Genomic DNA, 23,284 nt, shown 5'->3' on the forward strand with positions numbered 1-23,284 from the left:
AAAAGAAGAAGAAACACAATATTACACAAAAAGCAAATATAAAAGAGAAACACAATGCAGATCTATTACCGACTACGCGAGCACACGGCAACACTTGCACAGTTTTACTTCACAGACGGCGCCGACAACACATATACCCAAAGCAAAAGAAAAAGAACCACCCTCCAGGATGAGGGGGGTAGGCGGGCCTGGGGCCGAGACCGTGTCGGGCCTACCCGTCTGATGATGAGACGCAAAGTGGCGGTGGCGCCCCAACTCCGCGGGCCTCGCGGACAGTGTCTGGTAGGGGGTGGGAAAGGGGCCCCCTTGTCGCACTATCTCAGCGCGGGGGGAAACAGGAGGGGGTTGTTGATGCTCGGGGGATGGAGGATATCACCCTGCCTCGGGTCCCACGACGAGCGTCTCCACCACGACCTCGGTCGCGCCGCCGGCCTCTCCCTCCGCAGCTCCCCGAATCCGACGCGAGCACCGCCTTCGCCGCCGCCACCTCTCCACAGCTCCGTCCAATCGCCCTCTGTCTCCTCTCTTGGCTCGTCCCAACTCTTCACTGGCTCCGCGAACTCCCAACTGCGACTACTACCACTTCTTCCCAGCTCCACCGACAACTCTTGACTTCCAACTGACTCGACTGACGAACGCGGCCGTTTTTATGCCCCGTGGCTTCGCCCCTTCACCTTCGACCCTTTACCTCCGACCTTTCACCTCTAACTGGCTCCCCATTGGACCGAGGAAAAGTGGGCGTGAATGCTTTTTGATCCATGAATTTGCATATAGCGACCTCACTCCAACGCCCCTGGAGGCGGGGCCAAATCGCCCCACGCTCTCCGATAGGACGGAACAGAAGTGGGCGTGAGTCGTTTTTGATCCGTTTTCTTCGGAAAGGCTGTGATGTTTCTGCACACGCTGCTCGGTGCGCGCCCTGCACGAGTCCAGTATCGGTGCCCACAAGTGGCGCGAGAATGGTGGTGATGCGACGGTAAAGGTCGTGGCTGTTGTGGTGAAGCGGCGTTGTGGTTGGTGGTTGTTGTGTGATGACTGTTGAGACGTGGTTGGTGGTGGTAGTAATGGCGGCTGGTCCAAAATAAAGATAGGAAAAGAAAAACGGCTATCCTGAAGGGTCGCAGCCCGAGTGAATGACATTTATTCCCTCTAGACAACGGGTTTGGGCCTAACTACACATATACTTACAGAGATATCTCACCTAAGGGACCTGAATGGTGGTTTGCGAATTTCGTCAACCACAACAATATACATGCATACGAATTAAAGGCAATGTCTGTGTGTGTCACTGTGTCAGTGTGTCTCCTCGATAACTCCAAAACTATCAAACCTAGCAGCCTAAAACTTTGCAAGCATACTAAGAAAACACCAAGGAAGTACAAGAGTGAAAATTGGGTGTTTGGGTTGATTAAAAAAACCCTTTTGAGGATAATTAATGGCCATATTTAATTATATCTTTCATCAGACGATCCTCAGTCACCTCGCTGTCTGGGGTCTGAAGGCGTTTCCTGGGTAACCTCTCTGGGGTCTGAAGGCGTTTCCTGGGTAACCTCTCTGGGGTCTGAAGGCGTTTCCTGGGTAACCTCTCTGGGGTCTGAAGGCGTTTCCTGGGTAACCTCTCTGGGGTCTGAAGGCGTTTCCTGGGTAACCTCACTGGGGTCTGAAGGCGTTTCCTGGGTAACCTCACTGGGGTCTGAAGGCGTTTCCTGGGTAACCTCACTGGGGTCTGAAACTGCCATGTTTTTTTGGCCTGCTCAACCTTACCTTGACTTGACTTGGAACAGGCCACAACAATTTCTTAACGATAAAGTTGTTGCTTTCACTTTCCTCACTCATCTTATTGAATGCCTGTTCATCCCAGCTACAAATTGCTGGGTATATTGCAATGCCTAGAAACATCCAGAGACGTGAGCGTTCGTGGCTTGATATTTCGGGCGTCTCCTGGAGGTGTATGTTTAATGTGTTTGCTCATCGCGTGCCAAACTCGCCGTTTCTTAACAACCGCTTCATTGGAGTGCTTGCTTGAGTGCTTAAGCCACTTGGCGAGCGCTCTGCAAGCTGCTTGTTGTTCGATTTGGGAAAATATTCGTGCTCTCAAAGGAACATGCGTCTCCGTCCGTCTCTCTCTCTCTCTCTCTCTCTCTCTCTCTCTCTCTCTCTCTCTCTCTCTCTCTCTCTCTCTCTCTCTCTCTCTCTCTCTCTCTCTCTCTCTCTCTCTCTCTCTCTCTCTCTCTCTCTCTCTCTCTCTCTCTCTCTCTCTCTCTCTCTCTCTCTCTCTCTCTCTCTCTCTCTCTCTCTCTCTCTCTCTCTCTCTCTCTCTCTCTCTCTCTCTCTCTCTCTCTCTCTCTCTCTCTCTCTCTCTCTCTCTCTCTCTCTCTCTCTCTCTCTCTCTCTCACATCCCTCCCACAGTGAACCAATGTTTGGTGAGGTGTCGCTCTCTCCACCTCCCCCCTAACTCCCCTTTCTTCATCCTCTCTGCCTCCACTTCCCCCTCTCACCCTCCACCTGCCTCCTCTCTCTCTCCCTACATTTTTCTCCCCCCCCCCTTTCCTCCACTTTATTGACCCATCAGTGAAGCGACGGGTTGTATTTGCTAGTATGTACATACATATATTGCACTATATCTATATATAAAGAAGAAAATTTGTTTGTTTGTGTGTTTGTTCATTTATGCATTCGCACCCTACAGGAACCAGTACACCAAACTTTGCATCGCCTCTTCTTTCATCCAAAGGAAGGTTGAGGGCAATGTTTGGAAAAAATAAAAGAATAAAAAAAAAATTCCGTAGATAATGCAGCGATAATTTACCTTTCAGCCTCAATTGGGTCTTGTGCTAATGCACTGCCTGCATCCCCCCCCCCACCCCCCGGGCAAGCGTTTGAGTAATATGTATTGCGAAGATCGTATGTTGAGGTTGTGGTGATTTGCTGTCAACAACATTAATTTAATTATTAGAGTATTTGCACATGTGTCTGTTATTAAAAAGATTGCTTTACACAGGTTTATGAGAACATTTGGACGTGTTCAGGCCATGAGCGAGTATGTAACTTACACACTGCCATGATCAAGTTATATGTATTTTGAGGTCATATTATGGATGCAAGCTAATAACGGTAACCGTGTATTCCGTTGGTACCTTTCTCCTCTACCTCTAATCCTCTCCGTCTCAGTACAATCAGTCTGTTTCTTTTTTGAATTTAATCTACCATGTCACAAAGATAGTCATGGTGGGATGGCTGCCGGAGCACTTCTGCAAATCCAAAGCGAACACTTCTGTTAAGAAATATCTTAACATACCTTAGTTGCATTATAAATACTGATAAATGCAACCAATAAAGACCACTGATTGGTAGAAATCATTCAGATGCAAAGATAATGGCAGTCTACAAGTGACTTGAGGCTCAAGAACTGACACAGGCTCGACTTGAGGATCAACACACAAGACAAACAACTTCCATGTCAGCTGAGATTACAAAGTAGACACAGGCTCAGGTTGAGGATCAAAGCACAAGAAGGCACTCAACACACAAGAAGGTGGTCTTGAAGGCACTCCACAACTCTTTAGGACCTCCCAAAGCACCCAGACCCCCCAAATCTCCCCTCAGCTTGTTTGCAAACTCCTGAACTACCCTCTCATTCATGAGCTTGCCAACATCCAGCCTAGGCTGGGATGGTACCATTTTCCCAGATTAAAGCTGCAACTTCAGTGTTGCTACCACAAGCTTCTGGTCGGTATTGAGGAACTGAGCACTCCGGTAGACCCTGCGGTTCTGGAACATCCTCCAGCGACCATCAGCGAGCACATGGTCAATCTCCTTTGCCACACCGCCAGCGTTGGAATACCAAGTCCAGCGATGAGCTTGTGGGCGCTGAAACCATGAACCAGCCACCCTAAGTCCATGACTTCTTGCAAAGTCAAGGAACTTAGTGCTATTCTGGTTCACAGTTCCTGACCCATGGGGACCAACACACGTCACATAACCATCCTTATCAGTTCCAGTCAATGCATTGAAATCCCCCAACACTCGAAGAGTATCTCGCCTGGGACACTGATCAACCACAGACTCGAGCATGGCATAGAATGCGTCCTTCACGGTGAGATCACTCACCTCAGTCGGAGCACATTCAGAGACCAGGGAAACGACATCCAAGGAGTGATGAATCCTTCGTCTCATAATATGCTTGTTGACTGGTGTTGCCTGAATTATCATTGGAGTCAGCTTATTGGACACCATGACAGCAACTCCTTGAGTATGGTAACCATCAGAGTGACCAGACCAATATTAGGTGTAACCACCCGCCATGATCTCACCACTATACGGTCTCAAAATAGCTCGACATCATTTCTTCCACCGGAAACGTAAAGTCATGTCTATATCCTTGACTATCCATCTCTATTGTCTGCTGATGAGGAAGTTTCCCTTGGCAATGTTGTGGGTGAGGCATTGCATTCATGCCTGTCATCGCATGTCATGTTCTATTATTTGTTCCATTTTCACACGCATCAGTCTTGATCACAAAACACTGATTTTCGCTTTTAAGCCAAGGGTTCAGAGTGTGGAACACATTTTAGAACATTTTTCGATAACAATTCATCATCGAGTAAGAGGTGACCCACAATCATTTTGCAAGGCTTGACTCCAGAATTGCATTTTCATTCACTGGTCACTCGATAAGCGAAGGATTTCATATCACCATTTTCTTTTAATCTCACTAATCGACACCAAAAAAGTTGTCACCCAATAAAGATAGCTTTATTTAGCCTTTAGAGACCATCGAGGACATTGTTGTTCACAGCAGTCGCAAAAATTAATTTTGGAATGCAACATGCAATGATAGGCCAAACAGCCTCATTTTCATGTTTCCGGTCATACAAGAGGGTGCGACTCCTCGTCACAATCAGTGTAGTCCCACAAAGATTGCTTTGTATATTAATCTCCACTCTGCAAACAGAATATAACCATTTAAATGCAATGGTTCTTTACCTGAAAGAGAATACCCTGAAAAACAAAACAAACAAGAAAAAGAGCAATCGGGGATTGCAGATCTTCACCAGGACTTCTTTTGAGTGGTGTATTTTTATAGGTTTTCGTGTAAATCCAATATGGCTGCCAAACCATGTCACCTATGATATCATATGTGTGAACCTTTTGTTCCTCATGGACAGGTGGTCATACGTGTAAAGTTTCACCTCAACTTGTTCAGCCACTTCAAAGAAGAAGATTTTTGAAGGATTTTTTTTAAACAATATGGCTGCTGAATCACGTGACCGATGACGTCATTAATATTTTTGTCTGTGGACCATCTTATCCCAAGATGACCCTCAAAATTTTTTCATACTGATCGGATGTGGTGTTCTGTATATGCAATTATGACGTCATTAGGAGGGCACCTATGACGTCATTAAAAAAAATCACAATCCCCATGAGGAGTACTTCCTATGTGTCAAGTTTTAATTTTTCCTTGGTGCGGTTTCAGAGATACAGAGGTCCAAAGTTTTTTCCCGTTTTTCCAATATGGCTACCACACCACGTGACCGGTGACGTCATAATTATCATTAAAGTAGTCGCACCGATGGTGAAAATTTCGTCTCAATCCGACAAGCGGTTGTGAAGAAAAACACGAAAGTTCTGTGCGGACAAGCAGACAGACAGACAAACAGACCCAAATGCAATACCCTCTCCTCTGGCGAGGGTAACAAAATCAATGCAGAAGCATGCAAGCCAAGCTCAGCTCCTCTCCCCACCGAGCAGGGATCCCGACGTTTGATACTATCAGCCAAAACGCTGTTATTTCATGGGGTTTTTTTGCATCAACATTGAAAGTTTTTATTGTAACGTTGACCTTCCAAGTGTGAAGACAAAGTGGTACAGAAAATTTCAGTGAAATTGGTCCAGGTATTTGGAAACATATAAGGAACAAACAAATCGATATATATATATATATATATATATATATATATATATATATATATATATATATATATATATATATATATATATATATATATATATATATATATATATATATATATATATATACTTCTTCAGACCCCAGCATTTTCAGAAGATATGTTCCTGTAAAATTGCACAAATGTCAGGATCCGTGAATGTCAGGGCATTGGTTTAAATTTTATTTTTTTTTAAAGATTTTTTATATATTGTCCAAGCTAGTGGAAGAGTAGTAACATTATAAATCAGGAGACAACATAACAAAGGGAACAGCAGGAAAAAGGGGGGGGGGGGATCAACGGCATGGCAGAGGTAGACAGGAGATGGAGATGACCAAAAAAGGGATGCAGGTAACGATGAGGGCTAAAAGGAGAATGGAAAGGGTGGACAATATGGATACATAAGTACACTTGTGGTTAACCAGTTTGTGATGTTGTCAAGGTCTGAGAAGAGGGAAGAGGTTGCTGCCTGTCAGAAGGATGAGAGACGTCATAGCAGAGAGTGGTCATCAGCAAATAGATATAGGATTTTGCAGAGAGTCAGTGAAATCATTGATGAAGATTAAGAATTATATGGGGCCTCGAACACTGCCTTGGGGTACTCCAGCCTTGACAAGGTTCGGAGATGAAAGAGTTCCGTTGAGAGCCACACGCTGTCTATCCATCTATCCATCCTTTGGGATCATACTCTGTGCAGAGCGTTGGCGCTGCCTAATATAAGCAGTCTCCTTGGCTATTGGGCACAATCCTGGACAGGTCACCACTCCGACACAGGATACTAGCAAGCTGGTATTCATTTTGCCGACCTCAGAAGGATGACAGGCAGAGTCAACCTCATCTGGTATTAATTCAACAGCCAAGGGGGATTTGAACTCAAGATGCTAGGATCCCAAGCCCACCACCCGAACCATTAACACAACACCAGGCATACGTTGTCCGTGAGAGTAGAGGAATTCAGTAATCCAAGAGTGGAGTTGGCCTTGGATTCCATAAGCAGACAGTTTGGAGAGCAAGGCAGGATGCCAGACTGTATCAAAAGCTTGAAATATGTCCAGAGAGATGGCCCTGATCTCATGTCTGACATTGAGGGCCTTCACCATTGTTGGGAGAGTAGAAGCAGCATGTCCAAGGTAGAGTGACCAGGTCTGAATCCGAATTGATGATCTGAGATTAGGCTGTTGGAGAAAACTAATGATGGATTCCATGACCTTGCTGATGATTGGAAATAAACAAATTGGTCTTTAGTTAAGGGGATTTGTTTTTGCACCTTTTTATGTAATCCTGTGATGTTGGCTGATTTCCAAGCAGATGGAAGATCTTCTTCTTCCTTCGGCTGCTCCCGTTAGGGGTTACCACAGCGGATCATCCGTTATGATCCGCATAATGATTTCGCACAGGTTTTACGCCGGATGCCCTTCCTGACGCAACCCTGGTCGCCTCTTACGACACAGGGATCATTCCAAGCAGATGGAAGATGACTGATGGTAAATGAGAGGGTGAAAAGTGAAGAGAAAGGAAGTGCAAGACCAGCAGAGCAGGTATTTAGCACATGTAAGCTGATGCCAGCCGGTCCAGTTGCAGAGTCAGAGTCGAGCATTGCCGGGAACTTTTCCCCCTTTTCAGGTGCAAAAAACCCCCACAGAATTCAGGAGCAATTGGGTATGACTGGGAAGGATGGGTACAGAGCGGGAGCGGTTCGGGACAAGATTTTGAAGCAAACACAGAATTGAGGCATTCAGCCGTCTCACAAGCAGAGCTGGCTTGTGGTACCATTTCAATTGAGGAAAGGGATGGAAGGGGAGCATACACCAGAAACCGACTTGACAAGGCGCCACCAGGTTTTAGTGGAGGGAGACAGTTATATATGTGTGTTTTTGTCTGACCCCTTCATAAAGATGATTTGAGTTGCGTTTTAACGGCCAATCGTTTAACACGACTGTGTGTTCACGAAGGTCTATTTTTAAGGATAAAATAACTCGAGAAACATTTTCCATAAAAGAGTAATTACATCTCTTCTATAGGAATTGTAGATGGTGACGTGCAAACCGAGCCTCAAGGGTGGTGTAAGGAAGCAGTTTAAAAAAAATAAAAATAAATACAAGGCGCAGGGAGGTGAAATTCACTGCACATGAAGTGCAATGCACACAGAGTAAAACGAGTGTTCATTTACATCTGTAGAATGTCAAATTAAATAAAGAAGATATAAGCACACCTGATGCTAGGCCGAGGCTTCAGACTGTGGCACGCTCATGAGGCTGCACTGTTGACATGAAACGTTCCAGAAAATAAAGCAATTAGAATTATCCGAGCAATATAACCACAATGTATTATATTTGCACCTAAGCAGTATGCATGTTTTCATTTCATATGCACAAGGTGGGTTAATTTTATTATCGTGAGCGATCGAGGCAGCAGTCTGTTGCTTATACACCACCCAAATAAAGGGATATGTCAGAAGAATGTGTTGCATGCTTGCAACAAAATCACCCGTGTGTGGGTACTTTGCTATGCTATTAATAATCATAAAAATAATAACATTATCCTCCTGGGTACCTCTCGTGATTTTAACTCTAGAAACTCTGACCACCTCGTCACTCCCTAAGTCTGAACTCACTAAAATGTCTAAAAATGCACACCTCTATTAATTCACCCCTGAATGTAGAACCGTCTTCCCGATTATGTTGTCTCGAGCTCTTCGATCCAGGATTTCCAAGACAGTTGCCTACCAGCACCTCAAGGTGCTCTCCTCAATTTCGACGTCTGATCTTTAGTCCGCCCACTGAGAAACTGTCCCCCTTTCAACTTCAAATCCTTTCTTCAATTACTGTTATATTGTTGCGGGGCCAGGCGTCAGCCACGAGCACGACCGCGAGATGGAGCTGCAGCGTCGGCTCGACCGATCACCCGGAATTCAGATCGTACTTCTTCGGAAAAGTACGGGTCCCTTTTTGGACCGTGAAGGGTCAATATTTCCACCACGTGGTACAGGGTTATTTGCCAAATCTTCAAAATACCGAGAGACCACGTGGCGATCTACCGAGTCTTCACACCCTCGACGGCACCCGTGTGGAACGAGCTGCTTAGCGTGCTCGTTCCGTTAGCGACCCGAGCGGTTTGACTGCCGAGTTCCGTCGGTCCGATTGTCCCGTTACAATTGCCATGGTAGTGGCCTGCAAATTCCCCAGCACGCGACATGCTCAGTCAATGAAAGAATAGACGCAAAGGAGCTGAAACATTGAAAAAATGGGGGTTTATTTATAATGCAATAGGTGGGGAATGAGGGAAGCACGTAAGGCCAGAGCTAAACAGACTATTAAGAATTACAATTTTATACAGCACAAGCACTTAAACAATTTACTACTTAAAGACGGAGCCCACAGGACACACACACGCACACACAAAGAATTGGACCAAATGGTCTTTAATTGGACCTCCAGCCCGGAGGACAGTCGGGCTGAAGATCAGGGTAGCTGGCTACCTGGCCGCGAGCGCGCGGCTGGGTGTCCACTCCTTCTCGGAGCTCCGGTCACCGAAGGACGGACCAGCGCAGCCGAACCCAGCTAAGGTGAGACGAGGTGATCGCCAAGCTCACGATCATGCGGAGAAGGAGGTGGAGGAGGAGGACGAGGAGAGCGACAACCAGGGCGGCGACCACTCATGACGACTGATCAACGACCACTGATGACGGGGACTACTGACGACCAGTACTGATGACGACGAGGAATGTGGAAAATCTCTCTCCTCAGACCAGCCGTCTGCGCTCTTATTCCCTCGTCCCCCGCGGAGGAGTGGGGGGGGGGTGTCTCCGCCCTCCCCGCTTCTCCACCCTGGACGGCCTTGTGCGCAGAATCCCTCGTCACCCTGTCACTTGCCAGTTTTGGCACCCATATCGCTCGCCTTCGCTCTCACTGGCCAAAACGGGTGGCAAGTCCTTCGATTGGCCAGGTGGCTTGGTGACATCACGTGGACCGCCCCTTACACAGTCGGGGAAGTCCGATTGGCCGAGCGACGGTCACGTCACCCGATGCATCCCGATTGGTCGAGAGCCACTGCGATGCTCCTCCTTGAACTCCGCCTTCGTACGTGATCGAACGCATCGGGATAATGGCGTCGGTCAGAGTGAGGTGAAGGTGTTGCGGCGTTGATGGGGGTGTATAAATGAACGAAAAGAAAACCTGACTATTAAAATAACTTCACAGCGCATGAATATTTATTTACCCATTAGACAAGGGACGGGAGCTATCTAAAAACACATACTTACCGATATAACTAAGCTTGAGGAACCTGGATGTTGAGTGTGATAGTTTTCCAAATCCGCAACAATATAATTGTCCTCCCGTTTTCCCCATTCATCACACTTTATGTTTGTTGACTCTTTGCACCATTTCTTCACGTTTGCATGAGCCTCAACACCTGTGTATAAAATGTTTGTTTTTTTTTCCATCATCTACCACTTAACCGCCTCTCTTTTAACTAACTACAGTACTTGTTAAAATGCCACGATGTTTCTGAATGTTCTTTTCCTGCATCTGATGCATGTACAATCTCTTCCATGAGACTTATATTCTGTTACAAATTCATTTAAGTGAACGAACTGCTTTGTTCATGGTTTTTACATTTACATTTCATGGTGCGAGTGTGTATCTAAGGGGCAAGCATTCCAGCACCGAGCACTCAAATTACAACAGGCCATGACGATGGACCGAGTGGATACATCTGCAGATTCAACACCATGTTGATTTTGTTAAACCACCACCTTTTAGTGTTTTTTTTTGTTTTTGCAGTTTACCATCATCAAATTATACGGCTAAGCATCATCCCATTCTGCATTAACAACAAAGCCTCGGTTCATTACCCTGGCTGGAGAGAAAATGAAAAGAAATGATTCAAATACACAAGTGATGAAGTGGGTGGGGGTAGATGTGCACTGAGGGTACAGGTGTTGTGATGACATGCATGCACTGGAGATATACGATATATTCCCTGTACCAAAGTGCTACACGTTTGCCCTGAGGTTGGGAACACAAACAGCCCTTTCATCTCATGATTCTGTATATTGAGTGACAGCCCTGAAAAGCTTTCATATTCACAAAGGCTTTTCATACCCACACACTCCTTGCCAAGGGCACAAAGGATCGTCTTTGCAGCAGCATCAAGGGATTCCAAAAATCCAGGATGGGACAATGAAGGCTTACAAGATACACCTGTCTGTCAAAGCTTTTGCAGATTTTATTTTCCTACACAGATCGAGGCTTGTAGAAGAGCAATGCGATGGAGGGTTTAAAAAGTCAACGCATTGGCGGTGAGGACACGACGCACAGATGCAACAAAAGCGATGGAGGAAGAGAGATAACACAGTAACCTGCAAGTTCGAGGGTTGGGTTAGGTTAGGTTAATTGAGGTGGTAAATATTGTGAGTTGGGGGGGGGTGGCATAAAAAAGTGCTGCACCTCCTGTTAATGGGAATGAATAGCCTTAACAGGATGGTTCCAAAAATGGGAGAAAAGAACATAAAAGTTGAAGTGTGTATTTAAGTAAAAGGGTTAAGTTGAGCTCTAGGACATGTTCTTTCGACACAAGTCTTACCCTCCTCTTAAGAGTCTACCTTCACACCTCCTCCCCCCCCCCATAATACCCCTCCAACAATCCTTCTCTTTGGTGCAAATCACACATGGACTTGTTCAGAGCATTAGTTTTAACAGCAAGAACTGGAGGAAACCATGAGTTTAGCATTGTGTGTCGAGTGTACAATCAACTTACTTCCATTAAACTCGTCTTTGGGTGTAGCTGTGTGCATTGATAGAGGGGTACATGGACTTTGGCAGGACTTGTAGGTAGTTTAGGTATGGATGGGTGATTGTGATGTCCGTGAAAGGATCTTGCCAAAAGGTGAATGTGCTGTCAGGGTTTGTTCATTCCTCATCCGACAGTCCACATCCCCCTCAACGTCCATTCATAATTCACCCGACAATACAATCCTCATCATAAAACAAAATAATGATTAAAAAACAGCGATGTCCCTCTACCTTCCCTACGGTTCTCCACCTCACCTCCAACTGCCCCACCATCCCACCTCCCACTGCCCCACCACCCCATCCCCCCACCGAAATGAAGTCGATAAACTAATACAATGAAATTAACGTTTGATCGAGCTCAGGCATAATGGGCCAAATGGCCTCCTCCTGCGTCCAAGTTCCTTGTGAGCAGCTGAGTCCAAATGCAATGAAAACGTGGATTACAAGCTGTTCATGTCCTTAATGCCTTGGACGTGTTCACATATAATGGCTTCACATCTATCTATAATCTATAGGATACAAAATGCATGGCTTAAAATGATACCTTATCGCCCACTCTTCACTTCCCATCAAAATATCAGATTCATGCAGAGCCATTTGACTTAAGTCTCCCTGCAGTCTGTGCATCATGAGGTTTGTTTCCCCAGTAGAAAAATCAAACCAAACCTTGAGGTCACCGTTGGCAAGCGAATCATTGTGAACACTTTGTTCATGAACTGAAGAGCACAACACCAAGAGGTGTGGCGATGGAACGATGGCATCATTGCTACACATTACACATCTTTCTTTCATATCTTAATGTGAAACAAAGCCCAAATCCTTGGTTTTATCATGTAGGGAAGGCTCATTGAGGAATAAGAGATTAAAAAAATACTCCAAATAGCACAAAGAGCTGTGAATCCAAGCTCAACATGTACACAAAACACGTACAAGTGGGAAGTAGCAAAAAAAACACACCAACCAAGCTGCGTAAAGGTCACATTTAAACATCACAATTGGAGAACCCTTGAGTATTCAAGGTGATTGTGAAATGGAATTCGTTTTTAAATTGAATTCTGTATACTTGTTTATTTGAGGACATCTCAAAATATGGAACTATCACGATTCCTCGGGTGGTTTGTCCGATATCATGTCCTTGTCCTCCATGTAATCCATTGACTTTCAAGGATTCTTTGAGCAGTAAGTCAGGATAAGAAATCATTTTGAGAGCCAAGAATGATATTTTCCAAGAGCCAAAGTACCCACAGGAGAGCATCCACAATCCCAGCAACCCACTGCTGAGTCGGTCGAGCACCCAAGTGCGCGATGGATTCAACTTCATACACCATAACATATGATCCATGTGGCTGTTTCCTCATATGTTGTTTCACCTGAATGATGGTCAGGCATGAACACAGAAGCCCCCCCCCCCAACTGAACAGTTCTCTGCTTATTTACCCACGATGCAAATGACTGCGGTCATCGAAGCGAAGATGAAAACACATGAGCTTTTTGGTCTCTCAGAGCCATGAACGAAATTACTATACGGCCCAAGGGCAAACGCGGTGGATTTGAAAATGTCCATGCGTGCTACTTGAAGATTTCATGTCTGTTGTAATCAGCAGGAAATCAAGTTAATGAGGACAAGACAGTGACACACCAAACAAGATTTCCATGGGTTAATCGAAAGTGCCTTGAAGAATGCAGTAAAAAAAGCAGCATGCAAACACAATTAAAGAAAGAACACACGAGAAAGCTCGGGCAATGCTCCTTCACAGTAAATAATCCCAAAATGGACTGAGATTCCGATCCCTCGAGCCGATTTGTTGGACCAGTAAGTTGAGAGAACGTGGTGATTGAGAAAAAAAAGGACAGCTCTCACTGAGGAACTGTGCAGTTTTAATGCAAACATGGTGTTCATCATGGTAATCACTAGTGGAGGGGTCGATAGTCTCCGGGTAACCAACAATCGGGTTTCTGGACAAGAAAATCGACTTGGAATTTGGAATAAATTCACAATATCTTCAGAAGTGATTTCTCTGAATCTCTGGAAAATCCTCTTTATCTATTTGCTGATGACTCCACCCTCTGCCATGACATCCCTCATCCTTCAGACAGGAAAGCTGCAGCCTCTTCACTCTATTCAGACCTTGACAAAATCACAAGATGGTCAAACACTCAGAATATGTCTTTCAATCCTGACAACTCTCACGCTCTCTCCAAAACGACCATCTGGCAAACCCTCCAATCTACTTTCTTCGCAATCCTCTTGAGGAAGTTCAGTCATTTAAACTCCTGGGTATCACTCTCAGCCATGATCTTTCTGAGGCAAACAACATTTCGAAGTTGGCTTCCTTAGAAAGCTGCCGACTGGGCATCCACTGTCATACAAAGTCTTTCCTTGCACACCTGAACTCCTATCCACCTACAAGGCCTTCATCTGCAGATTGATGGGGGTACTGCTCTCCCTTCTGGGCTGGCTCCCCTGCTTCACACCTTGCTCAGCTTGATGCAGTGAAAACCAAAGCTTTCAAGATCATTGTAATCTCCCACGATGAAGCAGAGTCGACGGGACTATCACTACGCCGTCTATCGGTCAGTGGTCTCTGTCTTCTACCACCTCCTTTCTGGTTTTGCACTCTCTGCTCTTTCTGTGCACTGACCCCCACCTAGGTTTCTGCAGGGCTCACACAGTCCACCATCAACCACATTCTGGTTAACATACCTAAATCCAGGAGCAGCACTCACCTCCACTCATTTGTTCCTATTTTTTTACGGCTTGCAGAACCAACTTCCACATTCTCTTCAATCTCATTCTTCCCTCCAGGTCTTCAAGACAGCTGTTCACCAACATCTCAAATTGTCCCCAATCTAAAACGATGATCTTTTCCACCCTCATTACTCCACCCCACCCCCACAAACCTCAATCCCTCCTCTTTCCAAATTTCCAGTTTTCCATCCTGAGAGTTTCCTTCTGCATCCATATTGTATACCTCATGCATTTTCTTCTGTCCCTCATTTCTATCCACACCCATTGTTTGTCCAAGTCTGCCTCAATCTTCACCTTCACCTCTGCTGTTGGTGTTTCCCCCATCCCCCTACCACCCCCCTCTCAACTGTTCCTTTTGTTCTGTTCCATTCATTGTACTAATTCCAGCTTTTCCACAAGTTTTGACTATGGATATAAAAAAAACAATAAGTAATGATAGATCTTCACATGTATTTACCAATTAAAGCCTCTTCCCATGTCTGACGAACCATTCTCAGTGGTTTCATGGTTAAAGCGTCTGCTTTGCGTCTGGGAGGACGAGGTTTGAACCCTAGCAGAGTCATACCAAATGCTTTAAAAATGGTACGTGCTGGTTCCTTGCTTCGTACTCAGTATTTCCCTATTTAAAAGGGATAGAGTATGGACAAACAACCATCGTGCAGACTCTTCCTTCATTGAAGTTCCTTGTTAGGGAACTTGTGTTTATATGTTTATTTATTAATTTGAGTGCATATTGAGAGTTGAAAAGCTCTCAATAAAAGTAACATGAAAGACAAGGAAAGCCTTTAAAGTCGGTTGAGGTCAACAATCTGTGGCATGGAAATCAAGCAGTGTTTATGGATCATTAAAAACCTTAAATAATTCACATCATGACCTTATATATCATCAGAAAGGAGATGCAGAAATACTGTCGTGAGCATTTTGAAATCGGTTTAACTGATGTGATGATCTGGTGCTCGGAAGGAAACGCGTAAAAACAACTGCTCAGAGTATAATGCAGAATTCCCTGACCAAGAATTCCAAATCAGGCCATTCTCAATTTGTATTCAATTTAATAAATAAATATATAAATATGAGTTCCTTGCAAGGAACTTTAATGCAGGAAGAGACTGTCCTTTTCAAATGGTGAGTGTCAAGCAAGGAAGCAGCAAGCACCATTTTAAAAATCTTTGTTACGACTCGGCCAGGGGTTCAAATCGCTGACCTCCCAGAATCAGAGCAGACACTCTAACTGTCTAACAAGTACACCACCGAGTCTGGTGGACCTTTGCATACGTATGAAAGAGGTTATTACTTACAATTTGTTGGTTGCAATACATACGTTCGTGGTGACTGAGATACTGGTAAGTAACCAGATGATTATAACAGCCAATGCACTTTGCTGATTATCAGACTCAGAAAGTCCTTGAGCAACAAGTTGAGTGAAAAATCACAATGCAATGAGCCCAAAGCACTTTGCCACACTCTATCCAGATAGGGAGAGAATTTTGTCACAGAACCTTCCCAAAGGCCAAATCCTTTTGGAAAATACAGAGGGATCTTTCAAAAGTGCATTCGAAGACGTGTGAGTGGACAGGTCACGTGGCGTAAAATGCCCCGAGCTGGCACTGCTCCAGATGGCAGTTTAAGTCAAGCACAGCTAAGTCATCAAAGTGACAAATCAAAAATCAAACTTTAACATCTGGAAAATAACAATCCCACTGCTGAGACTTGAATAATATGGAGCATGTACAGAACTAGAGTACCATGTACCTGCTTACATGAAGGACAGGGATATTAGAATAGTGCTTTTTCACTTGAATTACAAACACACAAGGAGATAATGGACATAATCAAAACGGTACACAGAAGATATATACCAGCATTGTGAGCCAAGGACTCGAATTTGAATTCCAACAGACAAACCCAACTTAAAATTCATTTTAAAAGTTAAAATAATAATTACCCATCAACAGCATCTCTTGACAACTATTGTCATTTATTTTTTGTACACAGAGCCAAGGATCATGTAAGAAAGAGAACACTAAACATATCAGAACGTAACATGAAAAAAGGAACAGTGAGAGAGGGTGGGGGAACACTAACAGGAGAAAGAGAGAAAGAGAAAAAGAGAGAGAGAGAGAGAGAATGAGAGAGAGAGAGAATGAGAGAGAGAGAGAATGAGAGAGAGAGAGAATGAGAGAATGAGAGAGAGAATGAGAGAATGAGAGAGAGAATGAGAGAATGAGAGAGAATGAGAGAGAGAATGAGAGAATGAGAGAATGAGAGAGAGAGAGAGAGAGAGAGAGAGAGAGAGAGAGAGAGAATGAGAGAGAGAGAGAGAGAGAGAGAGAATGAGAGAATGAGAGAATGAGAGAGAATGAGAGAGAGAGAATGAGAGAGAGAGAATGAGAGAGAGAGAGAGAAAGAGAGAGAAAGAGAGAGAAAGAGAGAGAAAGAGAGAGAGAGAGAGAGAATGAGAGAGAGAAAGAGAGAGAAAGAGAGAGAAAGAGAGAGAAAGAGAGAGAAAGAGAGAGAAAGAGAGAGAAAGAGAGAGAAAGAGAGAGAATGAGAGAGAAAGAGAGAGAAAGAGAGAGAATGAGAGAGAGAAAGAGAAAGAGAAAGAGAAAGAGAAAGAGAAAGAGAAAGAGAAAGAGAAAGAGAAAGAGAAAGAGAAAGAGAAAGAGAAAGAGAAAGAGAGAGAGAGAGAGAGAGAGAGAGAGAGAGAGAGAGAGAGAGAGAGAGAGAGAGAGAGAGAGAGAGAGAGAGAGAGAGAGGTAGATTTGTCAGGTCATGAGTGTAACTTTTTAAAAGACAAAAAAAAAAAAAATTTCGATGAACAGACAAATGTCCATTTTCTTTCTCAATTAACCTCTTCTCCCTGTATATATTTAGTACTACAGGCTCTACTTGACGTTACTCTGCTGGGCGAGCTTTTCCCGGTGTTGGTTTCTGAACATGTTGGATGAAGCAGTCATCGAGACCAACGTGTGGTTGCTTAAAACCTTGCCCAGATTTTGAAGTACTGACACCTAAACTTTGAACCTTATAGATGCTACGGTTCGGCCAACGTGCAAATGCATGAACACTTGAAGTTCAACTATTTTCAAATAATTATGAGCTGTGCTGGAACCATTACGTCGTTGTTTTTTTTTCCTGTGCAGCACTGAGAACGCCCCCAAGCTGCGTCACGAATTCAACTTGGGGTTATTTAGATTTTAGTAAACCATCAAGAAGATTGATGTTTAAAGGTTTAACAAAAATGAACCTGAGAGTGCACTATGGCAATGATGGGCCAAATGTGCTCATTTCCATATTTGAGGACAATTTTTTTTTTTGGGGGGGGAGGAGGGGTGACCATGGGCACCCCCAGCACGTATGTCAAAGTGGAGATTGGTGCAGTGGGTTTTTTCTATTATTTCTGGATGTGTGCACACCAACATATGGAGAATTGCCTTGCAGGGGGGGGGTGTACTCGTAACATGATAATGGGTACCCCAAGCACATGTACAGCATTTGTGTGGATTGGCCTGGCCATACAGGTGGAAATCATAGTTCGACTTCTCATCCTCGCAGGATGGGGGTGGGGGGGATGCCGTTTTGTGTATCCATGACATGACATGACATGACCCCCAGTACGATTGCAAAATTTTGTGATTGGCCCAGCCGTTATGTTTTTTCTATGAGTCTCAGAATGCACACAATACAGATGGAGAGTTTTTTGGGGGGGGTGGGAGGAGATTTTGTGGATGTTATTTTTGTCCCCATTACTTGACCCACAGCACATACAAAATCTGGTGGAGATTGGCCCAGCCATGTTTTTTCCAATGATTTGAGGCATACATACAGAGAATTTCCTTGTGGGGAGTGGGGGACACAGCAGCAGTTTAAAACCTTGCCCAGATTCTGAAGTACCTACAACCAAAATTTGGGACCTCTCGGTGCTATGGTTCGGTGATGAAAGAATAACGTACAAACACACCAACACACAGACACATATAAAATCTTAATTTATAAAATGTATACAGCTGCTAATGAGGTTATATTAGGAACGAATCAGAACGGGACTTGTCGAAGTACATGCAACCCAAATAACACAAAAGGAATTTTATTTTGACTGAACCAATATTGCAGCACCAGAAGACATGAGCACACCCTTGCTGCACTGTGAACACATGCTCAACACCTGCAGCGAGTCAGGTGCGTATCGAGCCATAGGATATAGGCCACGGACTATAAAAGAGCATACGATCTTAAGCTACATTTGTGAATGGGGGAACACACCTTTGTTAGTGACATTTATATATTATATATTAAGATAACTTCGACAAAGGCTGCTTAGATGAACATCTCCCTGCCCCCCCCCCCACCCAAAAGGGGAACATTGCAAAACCCATGATAACCAGACTTGGTCATATAATGGTTGGAGTGTCCGCTCTGAGTCGGGAGGTCGGTAGTTTGAACCCTGGCCGATTCATACCAAAGACGTTTTTTTAATGGTATATGCTCCTTCCTTCTTTGACACTCAAATTTTCAAAGGACAGAGTATGGACAAACAACCAGAGGTTGGCAACCACAGCGCAGATTCGATTCGTTTCATGGCCTCCTTCTGCATTGAAGTTCCTTGTAAGGGAGTTCATATTATATCGCCCACAATCAATCTTCTGTCAACAATGTACGAAGCCCATATACACAACCTATGGGCAGAGCCAGCCTTCCTACATTATGCACAGCTGCCAACAATTCTGGAGTTTTTTTCCCCCACTTCTTGATGGACCATTCAGAGAACAAAGAGATGCGTTTCCGAAAAGCTGTGCACAGATGCGCGGCCTGTTCACGGTGTTATGGCCGACACACCGCACAAGAGTTTGGATCGATACTATCATGTTGAAAACTTCCATTAACATTATACAGCATGCAGCAGACGAAATGACACTACAATCGAATTGGATATACACTACAATCGTATTGTAGTGTATATCCAATACACGTACAATTCATACACTACAATCGAATTGGAAACCCCCATCATTTGATGGGCTGCCCTGTACAGATTTACAATCACAGAGGGATAGACCAAACCCGAGCATTTTTGAAGCTCTGCACAATAACCAGAAGAGCCTTTTTGCGTTAACATGCTCCTCTGGAATCATCAGCAGCCCTTATAACTATGAGAGAAGAGGTGGTCGGGATTCATAAGGTATATGCTCCACTTCCAATTTCCCAATCTGTGATCAATTGTCAACGATATATCATACGCATCAATTGTTGTTCGATATATTCTTGGAACATAAGGTACTGTACTTACAATTTGAAAATAGTGTTGGGGTTATCTTCAATCGGCTATTTTTGCATGCAAGGTGGAGGATCATGGAAGAGAGGTGGCAGACACGAAAAAGGCAACGAACTGACATTGCGGCCACAGGTGGACACAATAAGCAAAGGAAAGAATGAACATAAGAGGAGAGACAAAGAGAGGAGGAAACAGCATAAACCTGTTAGAGGTTAAACTTCCATAATCCTGGATAAAATTTCAAAAGCCTTGTTAAACTTCCAAAAATCCAGGCTCACGGCACACCTCATCTCTTGTTCCGCGTTATTATATTCTCATCCATGGAACCACCTTCCAGAGATTGTTCTTTCTCACTCTTCCCCCGCAGGGATTCAAGGAAGTGGTTCACCACCATCTCTTGTCATCCCCAAATATGTCCCATGATCTATATGACCCTCATTAACCTTTCCTAACTCAACCATGTTACTTGCTACTTTCAGTTTACTCCCCTCCTACCTTTCCTCTTATCCTGTTCGTTTATTACCTTGATTTTTGTCCCACTGTAAGATCTACTTTTCCCTTCCATAACCCTCGCTTCTGTCAATAAATAAATATATTAATAATAAAGATATCTACCTTTTATCGTAACACTTACCCGGATTAAAGTAACGCCGCATGACGTGGGAAACACTCATACCATGACATCATCACAACAATGATGAAAACCACGAGAAGGTCCGGAAAAGCTTTAAAGGGTTAACGCTTCGTTAAGAACAAATGAAAACAATCACAAACGGTGTGTTTTGAGCAATAAGCGAGTCCTGGCGATGTGTGTGTGATTTTTTTTTAGGTGGTGTAAGAAGAGAAGCGTCGCACATATTACCTCTTATTTTCATATCCTCGTGGAGGATCTCTAAGTCTTACTCACGTTGTTGTTCTTCATCTTCTTCTTGTGGACTTTTTTGTTTCACAGCCTACAGTTTTCATCGAAACTTCCTGAAACTTGGCATATATATGTAAAAATACCCTGCGCAGACAGTAACCATCTCCGATTTTGAAAATTCCTCCGAGAAAAAAAGTTATGACGTCAAAATATCTCTGCTAATGGGAATCGCCTAAAAATTATCTCCGAAACTAGGCAAGCTTTTTGAATTCTGTTTGCGGGAATCGAACAGGGCATTAGCAGAGATGAATTACCGCACATATGATACATCACTATGATGTCATATCAATTTTTATGAAGTCATTCCTATTTTTTGACATTTTTTGTTTCACAACCCAGAGTTTTCATCGGATCATCATGAAACTTGCCATGTATATGCAGAAAACCCACATGCAGGCAGTAACCATCTCCGATTTTGGAAAGTCTTCCTAGAAAAAAGTTGACGTCATAATATCGCCGCTAATGGAAATCGCCTATACCATTATCTCCGAAACTAGGCAAGCTGTTTCAATTTGTTTGCGGGAATCAAGCCGGGCATTAGCACAGATAATTTATCGCAAACCTGATACATCACAATGACGTCATATTCGTTTTTATGACGTCATCATTCAGAGGACGAGGATCTTAGCTCATTTGAGCTTGTTTCACACGTGTTTAAACCTCTCGCCTCGTTTGCGTAAAGTTACAAAGGGGAAATTAACATTGTTAACTCATTGGCACAAATCCTTTATTAGGTTATTCCGGATCGCTAATTGGTGTTACCGAGATTTTGCTCAAACGATGATGATAAAAATAAATACGAATTAAAAGGCGCTATACTTATAATTGGTCGTTGTCGAAGGAATTAATTCACTGTCACAACAGTCACCTACATTACAATATTTTATCCGATAAGGTAAAGTTTAATATTTTTATTTCAGCAAATTGTCCAGGTATTTTAAACATGAATTCCCTTTTTAAGGAAATTCAACACAGGGGGCCATTTGGCCCACAAAAAGCATGTGCTACGATTGCCAACTGATGGTTGATGTTTGTGGGTTCGAATTTGAACCCCGGCAGTTATAGCAACCATTATAAAAATTGTACGTGTTGCTTCCTTGCTTACGGCTCCACAGTTAAAAAGGACAGATCACGGACAAGCAACCATAGGTTGGTAATCATTGCACAGGCTTGATGGGCTTAAAGCCTCCTCCTACAGTGAAGTCCCTTGTCGGGGAATTCATAAAGAGAGCAAACGATTTTAATCAGGTTATAAATCGTTAATCTTGAGCGTAATCAAAATAAAGACCGATTACTGCACCGTGGTCCCAAGAAGGAAGCCAGACATAACAATACACGTGCACGCACAAACACCCACACACACACACACACATACATATTATAAGTACATACTTACAAACAAACACACATACATATACATATGTTACAAACTACTGTTTACTAACTATATAGTCCGGGAGCCAACCTGTGTACGAGGCTGTTTTAGGGTTGGACCTTACAGCCTCTGCTATAAAATTTTACACCCCCAGGATGTTTAGATATATGTTTGCAGTTCATGAAAACCAATGTTGGCAATTCATAAGCTCTTGCGAAAAATTTTGGCTGACGTTTTTGTTTGAGGAAGATTTGAAAAATTTGATAAAACAGCAATTGTCAATAAAATTTCTAAAAAAATTAAAAAATCACATTCATGAAAAATAAATGTGAACTAAATGTAAGAATTCAATCAGTGCATTGTAAAATGACAAAAAAAAAATTGCCTTTGTGGAAGTAAACCTCGTAAAAGTACATAATTTTGTGAAAAATGCCTTAAAAATAACGTTTTTTGAAGATGGCCTTTAGAACTTTTCTTATCATAGGCAGATGCTGCATTAGAATACTAATTTCTCTTAATGTGATATGAACATGGTATCCATGGCTAATTAAAACAGCAAATTTGAGTGAGTTCTATCAATTTTTAAAGAGAAAATTAACATTTTTGTCAACCAAAGTTACCCCTACCCCCAAAATCCTCTTACTCTATTGAACACAGTTCGGTTAAGGTTTGCTAGATCCAGGTTGGGTACTTCACAGTTCACTCTTCCAAAGGAAAATTCAATGGTGTTTGGAGTGACATGGCCCTGGAGCAGACATACAACAATGAAGGGAAGACATCTCTGTTCAAAGGCATATCTCAGGCACCAGCTGCTCGAGATAAATATGTGAAGACAGCACCATTTCTCACAGCTGTATCAGAGAACATAAAGTCTATGGCTAATCTAGGCCAACAGGAATCTACTCATCATGGAGAAACACATAAGCAGGCAACAGAAGAACATATGCATGTTGAGGAGATCAAGAAAGTGATATGCCAGCAGATGATAAACCCATTCCAGTGTAACAACCAAGTGGATCTGCTCAATAGAGCAACTGGTGAGAAGGATGCTTCAAAAGACTTGGTCCATGCTCAAGCTAAGGGCATGGAAGCCATTATGAAAGCAGAAGAGGTGGTCTCTATTAAGATTGAACCACTGAAGCTGGTAACTTTCTCCTCACAGAAGAAATCAAACCCATCAAGGAAACAGAGTTTAATCAGGATCTATCAAGATGAGACT

General features: G+C 43.5%; 2 protein-coding genes across 11 annotated transcripts in view; one reads left to right on the plus strand and one right to left on the minus strand.

Annotated features, from left to right (window-relative positions):
• The window catches only part of LOC147014469 (protocadherin Fat 1-like), a 316,783-nt gene that overhangs the window by 272,721 nt on the left and 20,778 nt on the right, over positions 1-23,284 (minus strand). The gene's annotated exons all lie outside the window — the stretch shown is intronic.
• LOC147014470 (uncharacterized) overlaps positions 1-23,284 on the plus strand; it is a 101,141-nt gene that overhangs the window by 1,974 nt on the left and 75,883 nt on the right. The window contains exon 2 of one of the 5 annotated variants that reach the window (XR_015050403.1): positions 10,737-12,794. The exons of 3 other annotated variants lie outside the window; for them this stretch is intronic. The gene's annotated coding sequence lies outside the window, so the exon portion shown is untranslated. Of the gene's footprint in view, positions 1-10,589; positions 10,714-10,736; positions 12,795-23,284 lie in introns of those variants that run through there. One more of the 5 variants, XR_015050404.1, reaches the window with a different exon arrangement.

The sequence above is a fragment of the Eptatretus burgeri genome, chromosome 13 (genome assembly GCF_056783735.1).
Source record: "Eptatretus burgeri isolate ZD-2024b chromosome 13, Ebu_testis_v1, whole genome shotgun sequence".
Classification (NCBI taxonomy): Eukaryota; Metazoa; Chordata; class Myxini; order Myxiniformes; family Myxinidae; genus Eptatretus; species Eptatretus burgeri.